The sequence below is a fragment of the Macrotis lagotis genome, chromosome 2 (genome assembly GCF_037893015.1).
Source record: "Macrotis lagotis isolate mMagLag1 chromosome 2, bilby.v1.9.chrom.fasta, whole genome shotgun sequence".
NCBI lineage: Eukaryota > Metazoa > Chordata > Mammalia > Peramelemorphia > Peramelidae > Macrotis > Macrotis lagotis.
Window position 1 is genome coordinate 36072556 of NC_133659.1, and position 17238 is coordinate 36089793.

Here is a 17238-nt window from a genome sequence, read left to right on the forward strand (position 1 = left end):
CCTGCTTCAGGTACAGAGGAATTGGACTTGGGGTCCCTTACACTGCCTCTCCTTCACATGGATATCATTAATAAAAGTCTGTTTCTGGGGCAACTAGGCAGCCCAGTGGATAGAGCGCCAGCCCTGACACCGAGTTCAAATTCAGCCTCAGAGACTTAACAATTACCTAGCTGTGTGACCTTGGACAACTTACTGAACCCCATTGTTGCAAAAACCAATGAATGAATGAATACATGAAAAAATAAACAACAAATAAATAATAAATAAATGAAAGCCTGTTTCTTCCTGAACTGTCACCGCATCCCTTTCATAGATTTTATCTTCAGTCTCTCCCCTTTAGAAAGTAAGCTTCTTGAGGGCAGGACCCGTGTTTCTTTATTCTTGAATTGGCCCGGAGCTTGCCTGTTGCTTTGCTTTGCCTTTGGATGGGTTTCCTTGGCAGAGGAAGGCCTCAGGTTTGTCCCTTTTCATCTGAAGTGTTGCAGGAAGGATACTTCTGAGGCCCTTCCAGCTGTGGAGGCTCCTGGGCTTCTGACCGGAGAACCAGCTTTCCTGAGTCGGGGAGCAGCCCCGAACTCTGCACCGCATTGACAGCTTTCTGCACCCCTTCCCCGAGTGCCCCTTTCCCAAGCTCCGCTGTGATGGATAGGTCCAGCTGTGAACCCCAAGGGAAGCTGCGCCCGGCTGGGACAGCCCGGGGGGCGGAGGGGTCCGGCCCAGGGAGAAGGCCGAGCAGCTTCCTGCGGCTCCCGCCCGACACCTGGTCTAGAAAGACAAACCGCGGCCCGGGGCGGGCCCGGTGCGGGATCGGTGCGGGATCTGTGCGGGATCGGTGCGGCCCGGTGCGGGCCCGGTGTGGCCCGGTGCGGGCCCGGTGCGGCCCGGGGCGGGATCGGTGCGGGCCCGGTGCGGCCCGGTGTGGCCTGGGGCGGGCCCGGTGCGGGATCGGTGCGGCCCCCCGGTGCGGCCCGCCGGCCTCCTCTGTCTTCTCTGCCTCCGCAGCTGTTGAGGGTCCGGAGCTGCCCCGGATGCGGCCGTGTCCGCCCCGCTCCCCCAGCGGCCCCCAGGCTCCGAGGGGTCGGGCGGGGCGGGGCGGGGCGGGGCGGGGCGGGGCGGGTGGGGCCGGGCGGGGCGGGGCGGGGCCGGGCGGGGCCGGGCGGGGCCGGCGGGGCGGGGCCGGGCGGGGCCGCTGACCAGTGCTGAATCCAGGTGCGGGCGCCCCCAGCCCCGCTCTCTGGAGCCCCCCTGCCCTTCGCCCTTCGGCTGCTGGGGTGATGAGCCCCAGGGAGGGGGGAGGCTGAGGCAGGCAGCGCCCCTCCCCCTGCACTGCGGCTGCGGGGTGGGGGCCACGGAGTTGGGAAGACTTTTTAATTTTAATTCAATCCTGAAGGCGGAGGGCACAAATTCTTCCCCCCAAAAAAGTTGTCGCAAAGTTGTGTGCAGTCCCATCCCCCCAAAAGTTGTAACAAAGCTGTGTGCAGTCCCATCCCCTAAAAGTTGTAACAAAGTTGTGTGCAGTCCCATCCCCCCAAAAGATGTAGCAAAGTTGTGTGCAGTCCCATCCCCCCAAAAGATGTAGCAAAGTTGTGTGCAGTCCCATCCCCCCAAAAGTTGTAACAAAGCTGTGTGCAGTCCCATCCCCCCAAAAGTTGTAACGAAGTTGTGTGCAGTCCCATCCCCCCCAAAAGATGTAACAAAGTTGTGTGCAGTCCCATCCCCCAAAAGTTGTAACAAAGTTGTGCGCAGTCCCATCCCCCCAAAAGATGTAGCAAAGTTGTGTGCAGTCCCATCCCCCCAAAAGATGTAGCAAAGTTGTGTGCAGTCCCATCCCCCCAAAAGTTGTAACAAAGCTGTGTGCAGTCCCATCCCCCCAAAAGTTGTAACGAAGTTGTGTGCAGTCCCATCCCCCCAAAAGATGTAGCAAAGTTGTGTGCAGTCCCATCCCCCAAAAGTTGTAACAAAGTTGTGTGCAGTCCCATCCCCCCAAAAGATGTAGCAAAGTTGTGTGCAGTCCCATCCCCCCAAAAGATGTAGCAAAGTTGTGTGCAGTCCCATCCCCCCAAAAGTTGTAACAAAGCTGTGTGCAGTCCCATCCCCCCAAAAGATGTAGCAAAGTTGTGTGCAGTCCCATCCCCCCAAAAGATGTAGCAAAGTTGTGTGCAGTCCCATCCCCCCAAAAGTTGTAACAAAGCTGTGTGCAGTCCCATCCCCCCAAAAGATGTAGCAAAGTTGTGTGCAGTCCCATCCCCCCAAAAGATGTAGCAAAGTTGTGTGCAGTCCCATCCCCCAAAAGTTGTCGCGAAGCTGTGTGCAGTCCCATCCCCCAAAAGTTGTAACAAAGCTGTGTGCAGTCCCATCCCCTAAAAGTTGTAACAAAGTTGTGTGCAGTTCCATCCCCCCAAAAGTTGTCGCGAAGCTGTGTGCAGTCCCATCCCCCCAAAAGTTGTTGCGAAGCTGTGTGCAGTTGGGAAGGATCCGGCGAGTGTAGAGGCTGGGCGGGGCGGGCGAGGACTCGGGGGAGACCCGGGCCCGGAGTCCCCGGGGCGGGCCGGGCCGGGCCTGGGCGGGGCTGCGGGCGCGCTCCCGGAGTCGGGGCCGGCGGGGGGCGGGGCTGGAGGGGCGGGGCCGGCTCGGGGGCGGGGCGGGGCGGGGCGGGGCGGGGCGGGGCCGGCCCTCCCCCACCGCGCTCTCCGCCGGAGGCGGCGCGTCCCCGGCCGGGCGTGTGCGCTGGGCTCGGCCCCGACGGGGCACTCGGAGGCGGCGGGCGGCTGGCCGGGGCTGGGCGGCGCGGGAGCGGCGAGGCGGAGCAGCCGCGGCCCGGCCCGGAGCGTCTCCCTGCGGCGGCGCGGCGCGGCTCGGCCCGGCGGCGGCGGAGGAGGAGGAGGAGGAGCGGCGGGTCGCGGCGGGCTGCCCGGCTGACGGCGCGGCTCCGAGGTACGTGCCCCCGCGCCGCCCCCCGCGCCCTCCCCCACCTCAGAGCCGCAGGTTCGGGGGTCCCAGCCCGCGCCGCCCCCCGCGCGGGGTCCCCGGGCCGCAGCCAGCTCGGCGCCCCCGGTGCGGGGCAGGAGCCCCCGCAGCCGCAGCGCCCGGCGCCCCGCGAGGACACTCGGGGTCCGGCGCCGCTCTTCAGGTATCGGGGGGCCGGGCGCCCCGCGAGGACACTCGGGGTCCGGCGCCGCTCTTCAGGTATCGGGGGGCCGCGCCGCTCCTCAGGTATCGGGGGTCCGGGCGCCGCTCCTCAGGTATCGGGGGGCCGGGCGCCGCTCCTCAGGTATCGGGGGGCCGCGCCGCTCCTCAGGTATCGGGGGGCCGCGCCGCCCTCCTCGGCCCCGTGGAGCCCCGCTGACTGCGGGCGCCCCGGGCAGCGCCGTCACGGATGGAGACATTGACACGGCATTGACAGGTTTACGATCCCGATCGATGCGGTGAGCGCGCCGGGCCAGGAGCCCCGGCCGCGGCCGGCAGCGCCCCTAGAGCAGCCGGGGTGCCCCGGCTTTCCTCTGCAGCGCCTGGCAAGGAGCGGGGGACCCCGGGGGCCACGGCCGCCGCCCCGGACCCTCGGGGCCCCGTCCTCCGCGCCTCTCATGCGCCCTCCAGGCCCCGTGGACCCCGATTTGGCTCCTCAGGAAGCAGCTTGAGGCTGGCACTAGAGCCAGGGGGATAATTCTTGCCCCCTCCTGGGCCATTAAAGTCAAATTGATTTCGTGCCTTTGTGTCAGCAACATCCTTTCCGCGATGTCTCTTAGAGTCCCCGGCTTTGCGCGTTCCTTCTGCGCCGTGGGGCATTTCGAGGGTCCCCCCCTTTAGTCGGAGGCTTTGTCATCTGTCAGCCTTGAAGTTTTCCTGCTTTGGTGGGATCTGGGTGAAAGCGAAAATCATGAACCCGGCGACGGTGACTCCGACGCCTGGCCTCGGGGAGCCAGCTGCCCACCGCCCTCGCCCCCAGACCAGAGTCACTTGTGCTGGTCACCCCAAAAGTAAACTCTGGGGGACTACGAGTGCTATACTGAATAGTATACAGCAGGGGGAGCATCACGTACTCCAGACGTCTAAGGTGTAAAAACTAATGATTACTGGCTTTTAAACCTTTCAAAAGCTAACAAATGTGGGACTTGCCTCACAAGGTTGCTTGATGAACCTACAACCCACAAAGTTGGGGAGAAAGGATCTACCACCTCAAACCTCACGGAATTATTATCTGAAAAAAAATACATTTTAATTGATATATTTTGATCTTACAATATTTCATTTCCTCCTAGAGCCATCCCTTGTAACAAATAATACATGTTTTTTACGTATTGATAATGCTGGCAATGCTTCTAGTGACTTCAGGCATGATAGGATAGTAATTATGAGTTGTTTTTAATACTTCATATGAAGACCCAACATACATAGTGCCAGTCATCGCTTAGAATTTTACAAATATCAGATCCTGACAACTCTGCAAAGTAGGTGCTATTATTATTATTATTATTATTATTATTATTATTATGCTCATTTTGCAAATGAAGAAACTGAGATAAACTTATCTGTCCAAGGTCACATAACTAGTATCTGAGGTCCAGTTTGAATCTAGAGCTTTTTTTTTGAGTTTAGGTTTAGCTCTTTATCTGTTGCAATAAAAGAAAGGGTGGGTGAATAGTGTTTTAGTCCATAGATACTTTAATAAAACAAGTTATTTATTTCATTGTCAATGGTGACTTCTTGGTGGGGAAACAATTTTGACCAATGCAAATGGCCATTTATGTCTTAAATGAGTTGCCGGTGGGCATTGAATAGTTAACCGGCATCACTATGCCAGTTTTATGTGTCAGAGATAGACCCAGACCTTCCCTAATTCTGGTATTTTAGACGAGGCTGCATGGAAATGAATTTCTGTAACTGCAGTCATGGCTTAAATACATCAGGGGAGTTTCTGCTCTGAAGGAATCTTGTTACAAATCCTTTTGTACAGCAAACGTCATCATTCATGTAAATCCTGATGTTCATATGTTAGGTAATGTGAGATTCAGCCATAATTCCAATGCTTATCTTAAGTCACATTCTAAATGTTGGCAGATTTCCTTATTATTTATAATGATCTCTAAAGAATTCACAGCAGGCATATTCCAACTGACTTGACTGACATTGTTCCTTTCTACAGGGAAGTTACAGCAAAGTTGTGTGTGTGTGTGTGTGTGTGTGTGTGTGTGTGTGTGTGTCTGTGTGTGTGTGTGTGTGTCTGTCTGCACACATAGCTTCAGTAATTCAAGGATCTGGGCTTAGACAGATCCTGGCCCGCTTTCTTGATTGCCTGATTCCATGAAAGAAAAAAAAAGATATCTTGATTCATTGATTGAAGGATAATAATAATTTTATTGTTGTTGGTGTGATTGGGTTGTATTAGACTCTTCATGATTCCATGTGAGATTTTCTTGGCAGAGATACTGAAGTGGTTTGCCATTTCCTTCTTGAGCTCATTTTTACAGATGAGGTAACTGAGGCAAACAAGGCTAAGTGACTTGCTCAGGATCACACAGCAAAGAGCCTGACATTAGATTTGAACTCAGGTCTTCCTGACTCTAGGCCTGGCCCTCAAACTATTTATGCCACTTAGCTGAATTATGCCAATATCAAGGAATTACCAAGGATAGCATCATTCTAAAGCTCTTTGAAAATATGCAAAAATTAGACTCCTAGGGGATGCATCATATAGATTGCCTGATCTTGAGTCAGGAAGACCTGAGTTCAAATCTTGTCTCAGACATTTAATAGCTGTGTAATCTGAGGTCATCCAAACTGCCTAAACCTTAGTTCCTTCCCTATAAATGGGGATAACAATAGTTCCTGCCTCATGTGTGGATGCATGAGCATCCATCCATCTCTATCTAGCCATCTCTCTCTCCTCCCTTTTTCTCTCTTCTGTCTCTTTCTGTCCCTGTTTCCTGTCTTTGTCTTTATTTTGTCTTTGTCTCTCTCTGTCTCTCTCTCTGTGTGCATGTGCATCCATCCCTCTATCCATCCCTTTCTCCTCTTCTTTCTTTCCTCTCTCTTCTGTCTCTCTCTGTGTCTCTTTGTATCTCTCTGTCTCTGTCTCACTCCCTTCTTTCTCTCTCTACCTACAGTTTTCTAGGCCACTGTTCTCACGTCTTTCTGAGATCATGTAAATAGCAAATGGCCAGGACTTCTATTATGAATCTACCTCAAAAACAACCAAATCAGTTACTTTTCTTTCCATATCTGTCTTAGGTTCACCCTTTAAAGTGGAATTTTCTTAGGGCTTCAACTTCCACAGTCATAGTTAACCAGAGTGGTTTCACTTGCCAACAGGGGTCAGGATTCCTTACTGAGCTTGTTTGCTTTCTTTTCCTGTGCAATGGGGAGCAGAGTTGTGATGGGGGGACATCAGTGTAGGAACCTGTCTAGACTGGGGTGCTTGAAGGATAAAATGAGAAACCACTAGCTGGGAGATACCTAGGGCTTAGTCTAATTCTCCTGACAAGAGCTCTTGGTCGTTTCTTGTAAAAGGGAGGTGTTAATTAGCCAATTTTATAAGTTAAGTAGCTTTGACTGCCTACATATTTGAGGGCAGAGAATAGGTCTATGAGCTGAGGCAAGAGGAAGATTTAAATATTTCCTACATGGACTGGGAAGTGATTTGTCTTGACTTCTTTAGGACCAAAGCGATTACCAATTTCCAGGGATCATAAATCAAGGGAGAGTTCGGAATTGTAGTTTAAACACATCAGACAGGTCAACTGGAAAACTCAAGGATTCCTATTGGGTATTTTTTGCAGCACTGCTCTAAGATTTTTGCCCAAGAATGACTGCTGATTCTGATCAAGAAAGTCCTGGAGAATATATTTTGAAATCAAAACAAGTCCTATTCCTTGCATGGTATTAGATAAGGCAAATCATCAGTTTTAATCTCATTAGTTAATGGGAATCCTTTTTTTATGTCTCTTAAGAATTCATTTTGTTTCTTTTTGAAATTCTTTGATATTTGCCCAGCAGAAGTTGTTTTTTTTTAAATTTTTAATTGTGAAGGAAACATCACTTTCACCCAAACTGGTCAAAAGAGGGCAGAACAGACACACACACACACACACACACACACACACACACACACACACATGTATAAAGTTCATTCAAGGCTACAGATGGCTTGTTAATTTAAAGAAAAAGAACAGAGAAAAAGGAGGTGATCTAGATTCCTGTGTGCACTTTCAGATGAAGTTGCTGAATTATTAGTTAACAGTATGACTTTGTTACAAGAGATCTCCTACAGAGCTGGAGTAACCTTTAATTATGAATGAAGTAAAAACAAAACAGGCCCATAAAATCTAGATTTTGGGAAAAGAATCATTGGAAAATGCTTTTAAGATTGCTAAGTACTTTTTGAAACGTGTGTAACTATTGAGACTGAAAAGCTTTTTAGAGATTTAGCAGTTTCCAAGCTGCACAATTGCAAGATGACCATGTTTGACCCTTTATTCAGTTGCTTCCAAATGTGTCTGCCTGGGATAAATTCAGGGGTGCTTTTATGGCCTTGGGAAGGAGGAGGGCCAGTTACCAAGGGGCTAGTCACCAAGATGGAAAGACAGAACTGCTCTGACACACTCAATGAGAGAATTGCTCCCAGAACCGGAGTCTTGCCCATCTGATGGGATGTTCCCGATGAAGTCTTTTTATAGTTGAATTATGACAACAAATGACTCTGTAGGTCTCTAAGGAGCGGACCTACATCTATTTCCTGGTCATCTCCCAATTCTAGATTTCTTGTTTTCTTTTTGATTAAAGAGTTCCCTTTAATCACTCAGTCTGTTTTTTGAAAAAGGACTCTGAAGGTTTTATTTTCACTTAAATGCAAAGGCCAAGCTAAAAGATTTAAAGCCGTTTAAAGAAAAAAGCATGACCTGGGTCAGTAATTTTGATCACTACTGAACTGGGAGAGAAATAAATTACAAGGGAATTCAAGAAAGTGAATAGTCATCAGTCTTTTTCTGAGGAAGGTCCCTGAACCCCATTTGAGATAGTTTTTGCATCTTGGAGTGGTATAGCTCACTTGCTAAAGAAACATTCAGAAAAAAAATTTTTTTTGGCAAGAATGTTGCCTCTTGCTTCTTTTTATGCTCAAGACTCCTTAAATGACCTTAAATATTTTTTTAGTAGCTTTCAATAGGCATGGCCTTAGTAGATAAAGAGCCAACCTCAAAATCCCATTTAATCAGGGTTCGAATCTTGCCTCTGGTTTGAACTTGCTGGCTGTGTGACTGTGGGCAAGCCACTTCTTAATAGTCTGCTTCTTCTAGGGCAAGACAGGGAAGGAAAAAAAAAGGGAAAAAAAGCAATTTACCTGATAATTTTATTATCTTCTGCAAGAATCCTTTCTCAATAGCCCCAGCTGGTAGTGTTCTCCTCCCCAAAGCTACCTTATATTTAACTACATTTTTAGATATGTGTATTTTTTTAACTTTATATTTATGCTTTTCATATTTTTTGTTTTTGTTTTTTTTTGCAAGGCAATGGGGTTGTGACATATTTTTTAAATATATCTTTGTTTCCCACATTAGAATCAAGTAGGGATTGTTTCATTCCTTGTATTTATATCTCTGGGATTTGGCACATAGTAGGTTCTTAATAAATATTTATTGATTAAAATTTTTTCTTATTTATTTTAAACATTGATTAATAATTTATTCTTAATTTATTTTAAACATTGCTTTCTTTTTAAATTTTGAGTTCCAGATTTTCCCTCCCACCCCTTCCACCCATTGCAAAAGCAAGCAATATGATATTAATTATACATGTGAAATCATGCAGAACTTTTTTCTATATTAGCCATATTGCAAAATAAAAGCAAAAAATAAAGCAAGAAGTTATATTTTAATTTATACTCAGAGTTCATTAGTTCTCTCTTTAGAGTGGATAGAAAATTTTTTTCCATCATGAATGCTTTGGAATTATCTTGGTTCATTGTACTGATCAGAGCAGCCAAGTCTTTCACATTTTTTCATTACAACCTCATTATTCCCAATGATCTCCTTGGTTCTTCTCACTTCACTTTGCATCAGTTCATATAGATTTTGTCATATTTTTCTGAAACCATCCTCTCATCTTACCCCAAAATTTGATCATCCATTCCTCAATTGATGAGTACTCTCTCAGTTTTTAATTCTTTCCATCATAAAAAGCTTCAATACTTATTTTGGTACATATAGGTCCCCCTTTTTATGTCTCTTTGGAGAAGTGGTGTTGTTAGATGAAAATTTTATAGCCTTTTGGAAATTTTTACAAATTATCTTCCAGAATGGTTGCACCAATTAGTTCACTTACTCCTCTGCCAGTTCATTAGTGGAGTTATTTTCCCTCATCCACTCCTGCATTTGTCATTTCTGATAGGTGTGAGGTGGTATCTTAGAGTTGTTTTCTTCTGTTTTTTTTCCTAATCAGTAATGTTTTAGAGCATTTCTCCTTTTTATATGACTGTAGATAGCCTTAATTTTTTTCTTTTGAAAATTGCCTGTTCATATTCTTTGATTATTTATCATTGAGGAATGGCTCTTATTTTTATAAAATTGACCCAGTTCTCTATATATGTATTAAGAAATGAGGCCATTAATAGAGAAATTTGCCTATAAATTTTTTAATTATTTCATTGTCTATGGTACCTTTTAGCAATCTGTATATAATTTCCCTCCTTATCCCATTTAATAAGATCTGGTTTGGCTTTTGTTCTGACTGAGATCCTGATTGCTATCCCTGTGTTTTTTTTTTTTTTTTTACTTTATCTGAAGCCTGTTAGATTTTGTTCCAGTCTTTTATATTTTTTAAAATTTTTTTTGCAAGGCAATAGGGTTAAATGACTTATTCAAAGTCACACGGCTAGGTAATTATTAAGTGTCTGAGGCAGGATTTGAACTCAGGTCCTCCTGGCTCCAGGGCTGGTGTTCTATCCCCTGCACCACCTAGCTGCCCCCATTCTTTCATTTTAACTCTGTGTATGTCTTCTGTTTTAAGTCTGGTTCCTAATCCATTCTGCTATGTGATTCCACCATTCTGTCCATTCAGTTTTGATTACTAATTGTATTTATTTATTTCCCTTCATCCTATTTCTTCTGTTTGTCCTTCTCTCTCTCTTTTTATCTTCTCCCTCCTCTAATGTCAGTTTTGCTTCTGATCACTTCCTCACTTATTCCACCCTCCCTTTTATTGCCCCTTCCCCCTTTGTCTCTTTCTTATCCCCTTCCCTCCTGTTTCCCCATTGGGTAAGACAGATTTCTATACACAACTGAGTGGGTATATATACATATACATATACATACATACATATATATATATATATATATATATATACACACACATATATATTCAACCCTCTTTGAACCAATCCAGAGGAGAGTGAAGTTTATGCTTTGCCTACCACCCCACCATTTACCCTCCCCTATACAAGTTCTTCCTTATGTGCCTCTTTTTATGTGAGAAAAATGCCCTCATTCTATCTTTCCTTGCCCCCTTCCCAGTTTATCTTTTTCTCATCCTTAGATTTATTTTTTTTTGAGAGCATCCTGACATATTTGACTCATACCTTGTCCTTGTCTCTTAAACTCCTTCTAACTGCTCTAATTATGATGAAGATTTTAAGTTACATGTATCCTCTTCTCATATAGGAATATAAATGATTTAACTTTGAGATCCTTTAATTACTCTTTCATGTTTACCTTTTTTTATGTGTCTGTTGATTCTTTTTTTTTTTTTTTGAATGCTAAATTTTCTATTCCTCTTTGATATTTTCACCCAGAATACTTGGAAGTCCTTAATTTCGTTAATTATCTATTTTTCCCCTTTTAGACACAGTTTTTCTGGGTAGATTGTTCTTGGTTGTAATCCTAGCTCCTTTGCTTTCTGGAATAGCATATTCAAGCTCCTTTAACACCAAAGTTGCTAAATCTTGTGAGATACTGACTGTAGCTCCATGATATTCAAATTGTTTATTTCTGTTTGTTTGCCATATTTTACTCTTAACCTTGAACTCTGGAATTTGGCTATGATATTCCTGAGAGTTTTCATTTTTAGATTTTTTTGGGAGGTGATTAGTAGATTCTTTCAATTTCTGTTCATCTAGGAATATAAGATATCAGGTTGGTTTTCCTTTATAATTTCTTGAAATATGATGTCTAGGCTCTTTATTTGACAGGCTTTCAGGTAGTCCAGTAATTCTTAAATTATTTCTTCCTGATCTGTTTGCCAAGACAGTGTTTTTCTGATGATGTAATTCACAATTTTTTCTTTTTTTTCAATTCTTTTGATTTTGTTTCTTGAAGTCTCATGCAGTGATTAACACCCCCTCCCGCCTTGCCCAATTCTAATTTTTAAGAAATTATTTTCTTCCCATGAGCTTTTATATCTCTTTTCCCATTTGACCAATTCTACTTTTTTTTTAGGTTTTTGCAAGGCAGGTGGGGTTAAGTGGCTTGCCCAAGGCCACACAGCTAGGTAATTATTAAGTGTCTGAGACCGGATTTGAACCCAGGTCCTCCTGACTCCAGGGCTGGTGCTTTATCCACTGTGCCACCTAGCTGCCCTGACCAATTGTACTTTTAAAGCAGTTCTTTTCTTCAGTGAATTTTTGTGCCTTTTAACATCAAGCCAATCCAGCAATGGATAGAACACTGGTCTTGGAGTCAGGAGGACAGGAGTTCAAATCTAGCCTCAGACATTTACTAATTGTGTGATCTTGGACAAGTCACTTAATCCTAACTGTCTTGCATCCAGGGTCATCTGCAGTCTTCCTGATTCATATCTGGCCACTGGACCCAGATGGCTCTGGAGGAGAAAGTGGGGTTGGTGACTTAACACCCCCTGACTCAAATCCAGTTCACTTGCTTTTCATGGCATCACCTCCCTGATGTCATGGTTTTCTTTGAGAATGAAGGACAAACACCAGACCTGTTTTTTAAAGTTTAATTTTTTTTTCCAGTATTTTTTGGTGCCTCTTTTACTAAAAGTTAATTCTCTTTTTGTAACTTTCTTGCTTCATCTTATTTCTTTTCTCAGTTTTTCTTCTGCCATTCTTATCTTTCTTTAAAAAAAAAATAATACCTTAACAGGAATTCTTACTGACTTTGGGTCCAATGAAACTTTGCTTATAGCTGTTTTCATTTTGTTTTTCTCCAGTTTGTCTTAGACTTCTTCCCTCTGTAGCAATCTTTTAATTCAAGTTCTTTTTTGTTTGTTCATTTTTTTTAGTCTTTTTCTTGACTTTGATCTTTATGATATAGTTGGACTCTTCTCTTTTCTTCTCTTCTGGGGATAGGGAGGCACTGGGTAAAGCTTCAGGCTTTTTTTGGTGCTGATATATATGTCATATATATTATATATATAATTTTTGCTACTTTTAAGGTAGTGTTATCCAGTGTGGTCCTTGCTTTCCTGGTCTGGGCTCTCTTCAGCCACAGGTACGAGTGCTCCCTTCCGCCCTGGACCTGTGACCCAGAACTGCTATGGGCAGTTGCCAGTCAGCACCAACTTTACCCATTACCCTGTTACACCCTTGGTTCTCCTGCCTTGCTCTGGGCCTGCTTCACCCTGGTTTTACAGTTCAAATTGTTTTAGGCTGGATAAATATCTCCCTCTGTTATGGCTCTGCCGTACCAAAATTTTATTTGAGTAGATATTGAAGTTCTTTGGAAGAGAATGTTGGGAGAATTCAGCTGAGTTCTGGCCTGTACTCCCAATACTTGCTCATTGATTGAAAATTCTCTAGAGTGGGAGGGGGAGGACATTAGGAGAAAAGATGGACATTAATTTAGAAACTTCTTCTTCCTGCTGATTGATGGAATGTCACTGATAGTGGGGTTGTGTTAGGTAGATGTGCCATCTGCCAAAAACAGGGCTTGCATTTTTGCATCTGTCCTTTGGTGAAGGTTGGTTCATTTTCACTGCTCCAAGCTGAAGGTCATGTATCAGAGTATAAGATTACAGCTTCACCATCTGCAAAAACATTTGTGTGAGTGGATTGGTCCCTGAAAAAAATGAACTTTCTAAACAAACTTTGTGAATTCTAGTCCTTAACCTTTTATGTTGCTCTAATCAAACAAAGACAACAGATTTGGAAGGCTATCACATGTATAATCAAAATAAAATTGCTTGCTTTTTTCTAGGAGGGGGAAGGATGAAAAGGAAGGAGAAAATTTGGAACTCAAAATTTAAAAAAAAGATTGTTAAAATTTTTGTACATATAATTGTGAAATATTTATTGATGTAAAAATCATTTAAAAATTTGGAAGGTAAACCTTTTGCAGTGTTGATGCATATTTCTAAATGAATGAGGTGGGATTCTTTCATAATCTTATTTTCTACTCCATGCTATGATTCTTTGGTCATTGAAGAATGAAAGAATATGTAGGGCCATTTTGCAGATGAATAGATTCTTTTTTTGAGGGGGCCTTTCAGTCAATTATGCCCTGACTATAGTCTTGAAGTAATAAAATATTCTTCTGATTAAGGACCTGGGTTCCTCAGATACTTATTAGCTAATTGACTTAATGAGAGTCTTATGACCTCTCTGTGTCTCAGTTTCCTCATCTGTAAAATAAGGAGGTTGAGTTCTATGACCTTTAATGTTCTCTTTTCCAGCATTATTGATTCTAAATTGATAAATTTAGAGTTTCATTTTCCAGGTAACTTTAGGTTGTTCAGAAGGTAAATTTATTTGAGGTGAATTATATGGAGTAGTGCTTCAAAACTTCCTGGATAAGTGATAACTCAGACACTTTTATGGTATAAACTCAATATTGGCTTATAGTACTGGAACAGGTATCTGTTTTCATTAAATTAAACTCTATGTAGACTCTTGTTAGCAGACTCTTATTTTCAAATATTTGAATGGGAAATCATCAGAATTTGATTTATTTCAGATGGTGCCAAAGGGCAGCTCTGAGCCTATGTTGTAGTTGGGAGGCAGATTTTGACTCAGTATAAAGAACTTTCTAATAACTGACCTTACCCTCAGATGGAGTGATCTTCCTTATAAGATGGCAAGTTTTTCATTCTCAGAGGTGCTCAAGCAAAGGTTGGCTGACTGCCTGGAAGGGCTGGATGGGAGGTTGAATTAGAAGGATCCTTTTCTGTTCTATGAATCGATGAGTAAAATTAAATTTATCTTTGAGGGGAAGCACCTCTGACTCATATGTTTTGTTTTGTTGCACTCTTCTCTGTGTGAGTGGGAGAAGTTTCTGAACTCCTTAATGTATATATTTAGTATTGCTGATTTACATTTTTTGATAAAATTCTCAGGCAAATGGTAAAGTTGTAATTAATAAAGGTTAATATGCCTTTTTCCTTTGGTTTTCTTGAAATTTGAATGGCATTTGCTTTATTATTGCTGTTATTCCTTTGTTTCAGTTGGTTCTGACACTTTGTGTCCCTATGTGAGGTTTTCTTGGCAAAGATGCTGGAGTGGTTTGCCATTTCCTTCTCTAGCTCATTTTACAGAGGGGGAAACTGAGGCAAAAGGGTTAAGCGACTTGCCTAGGGTCAACAGCTAGTTAGTGTCTGAGGTCAGATTTGAATTCATGAAGAGGAGTCCTTCTGAATCCAAACCCAGAGTTGTTCTATATCCTATGGGCACACATTACTTGCTCTTTTCCCTCTGTATTCATGGTGAATCAAGAAAATTGTATAATTCCATAAAATAGAATGTCCACCCATTATCCCAGTTAAATCAAAAATTAGGCTCTACTCCTCCTCATTTATTCATTATTATCAAATAACATTTACTAAGAATCCCCTGAGTGCACCACACTGCAGTTTTGTAACATTGAGGGGGCATCCTTGCATATTAAGATAACACGTTGGACCTGGAACTAAATAGTCAAATAATTTGACTTTAGTCAAATAATTCCTGGTTTTTCCTTTCTCCTTGTTCTCTCCCTTTTGCCAAAAAAAATTTATATATTAATTGTTTGTTTCCTTAATGTGTCCTTCTTTTCTTCCCTTTCTCCTTTCTTTCCCTAAAAACTTATTAGCAGCCACTGTCCTCCACCCACTAAAGGCCTTATCAACTTAGGCTGACAGGGGGGTTGATCCAAGGCTGTCCAGGGCAGCATAGACAGAGCGTAAACTCTCAAAGCTACTAGTGAGTGACCAATGGCATGTCTATCCTATAACTTCTAGTTTGGTTTGGTTCAGAGAGTCTTGTCACCAAATTGGCCTCAGCACTACCATTTACCAAGGGGGTTGTATTATATTGGTAAAGGGCTGCCTTTGGATGGCGTATTCAGTTGATAAAAAAAATCTGGCTGAAATTTCTTCTTTTTGACCATACGTGTGATTTCGGCTATGTAGGGCGCTCTCTGCACTGTGGCAGGTAGGCTGCTGGACCTAACAGATCTTAGAAGAACAGGGGCACTCACCAACTTACTCCCAGTCTATATGGGTCAGAAGCAGAATAGGCTCCCAGCTCTTCCTGTCTCCAAGACTGGCCTTCTCTTCCAAGCCAGGCCGCCTTTGGCTGGGAGATGTAGACAGCCACAGATCAGACCTAGTCCTTGCCCTTAGGAGTTTACAGTTCTTTGACATGTATTGTTTTCTTAACTAACAAAGTATCATCTAACCACAGAAGTGCTTGGACTGAAGTTCTTGATGTCTTGGACTGTACGTTGTTGACTGACCAAGGGGTTTTCAGCAGCCCTGATGTGGCCTAAATCATCGAAAACGAGACCTCTTATTCCATCCAAGCCACTTTTGAGTTGATAGCAGGCAAGCAATAACAAAGGGTGGTTTAGCTCCCCAATAATTTTGAGAGACTATAATTAGTCAAGAAAAGAAGATGCCTATCAACACCATTACAGGTGTGTTTGTCTTCATATTGCCTCCTTGTCAGCTAATCTTTGGGGGGGGGGTAGATAATCTGTATGGTTTAGAGGCTTGGTTAAATAAAACTAAAAGAGGAATATTATTTGTATTAAAGTATTGAGCTTGGCAAGTATCCTACTGGTGAAGATCTTACACTCTGAAACCAGGAGGAGGCCACCTGTTTCCAATTACGTATCACAGAAAAGTGGGACAGGCCAAGGAAAATGATTGCATTGGGATTGGAGTTTTGGAGAAGGGAGTCTTGGGAGGAAGGGTCATAGATAGACTTGCTCAGAAATTGACATTGGCTTTTAGATTGGGCTCAAAATCTTAAATGCTGGCGATGGTTTTTTTTTTTAATTTTTAATTTTTGAGGTTTGGAGGGAATCTTCTGTTCTGCTTCTTATTATTTCTCAGATAGCAAACAGAAAAGCCGTTATGTGGTTTTTGCCAAGTCCTAAGGAGCTGAGGTTCAGTCAACAGGCATTTATTAACCATTTGCTTGGTTAATGTATGATCTGTGTGTCCCCATTTGTGGATCTGGAAAAGAGTTAAAAATCTTTACCCATTTTTTGACTACCTAGCATCTAACTGGAGATGCAGTGAGCACTAATGTAGTGAATAGTCTTGGACTCAAGAAGACTTGAGTTCAAATTCAGCCTAAAATACTTATAACTTGTGTAACCTGGAAAAGTCACTTAACCTCTGACTGCCTTAGTTTCCTTATCTGTAAAATGGAGATGATAATAGAATATACCTCCCAGGGTAGATATGAGGATAAAAATGAGATTGTATCTGCATAATGCTTTGCAGACTTAAAGTCTTAGATAAACACTAGTTATCATCAGAATCTGTAACTTCACCCTCATCATCATCATCATCTTCATCATCACCACCATCACCATCTTCATCTTTGTCATCATCATGTCTCTGTGCTTTCCTGTCACAATATCTTTTGAATCTGTCCTTTCCTCTCTCTTACCATGCTAACTTCACTTGACTTCTAGACATTATCTCTTGCCTAGATCATTATAGCAACAGCCTTTTAATTGATATTATAGTTTCAGTTCTTCCCCTTTCTACCTCTTCTATACAACTGACAAAATTATTCTGAAGCTACAAATCTAATCCTGTCATTTTTTCCCCTGATTAATGACTGTCCTAGAATAAAATACAAATTCCTCAGCTTGATTTCTTCTATTAGTTCATTAATTTTTTCCAATGAACAAAAATCTATTTTCCCTCATTTCCCTCCCTAATGAAAAAAAGAAAACATAGCCTAGGTATCAAATTGCAGATTGACTTCTGAGCTGCCCCAAGCTTACCTTTTCTTCTCCCTTCTTATTCATTCTGAATTTAAGCCAGATGAACTTTTTGCACATTTGTTGTTATTGTTCTATA

The 17238-nt window shown here is 43.4% G+C and overlaps 1 protein-coding gene across 1 annotated transcript in view; it reads left to right on the forward strand.

The window, feature by feature from the left end:
* The first annotated feature begins 2849 nt into the window (after positions 1-2849).
* Positions 2850-17238, forward strand: part of TGFBR3 (transforming growth factor beta receptor 3) — a 225887-nt gene continuing 211498 nt past the window's right edge. The window contains exon 1 of the mRNA XM_074221691.1: positions 2850-2934. The gene's annotated coding sequence lies outside the window, so the exon portion shown is untranslated. The remainder of the gene's footprint in view (positions 2935-17238) is intronic.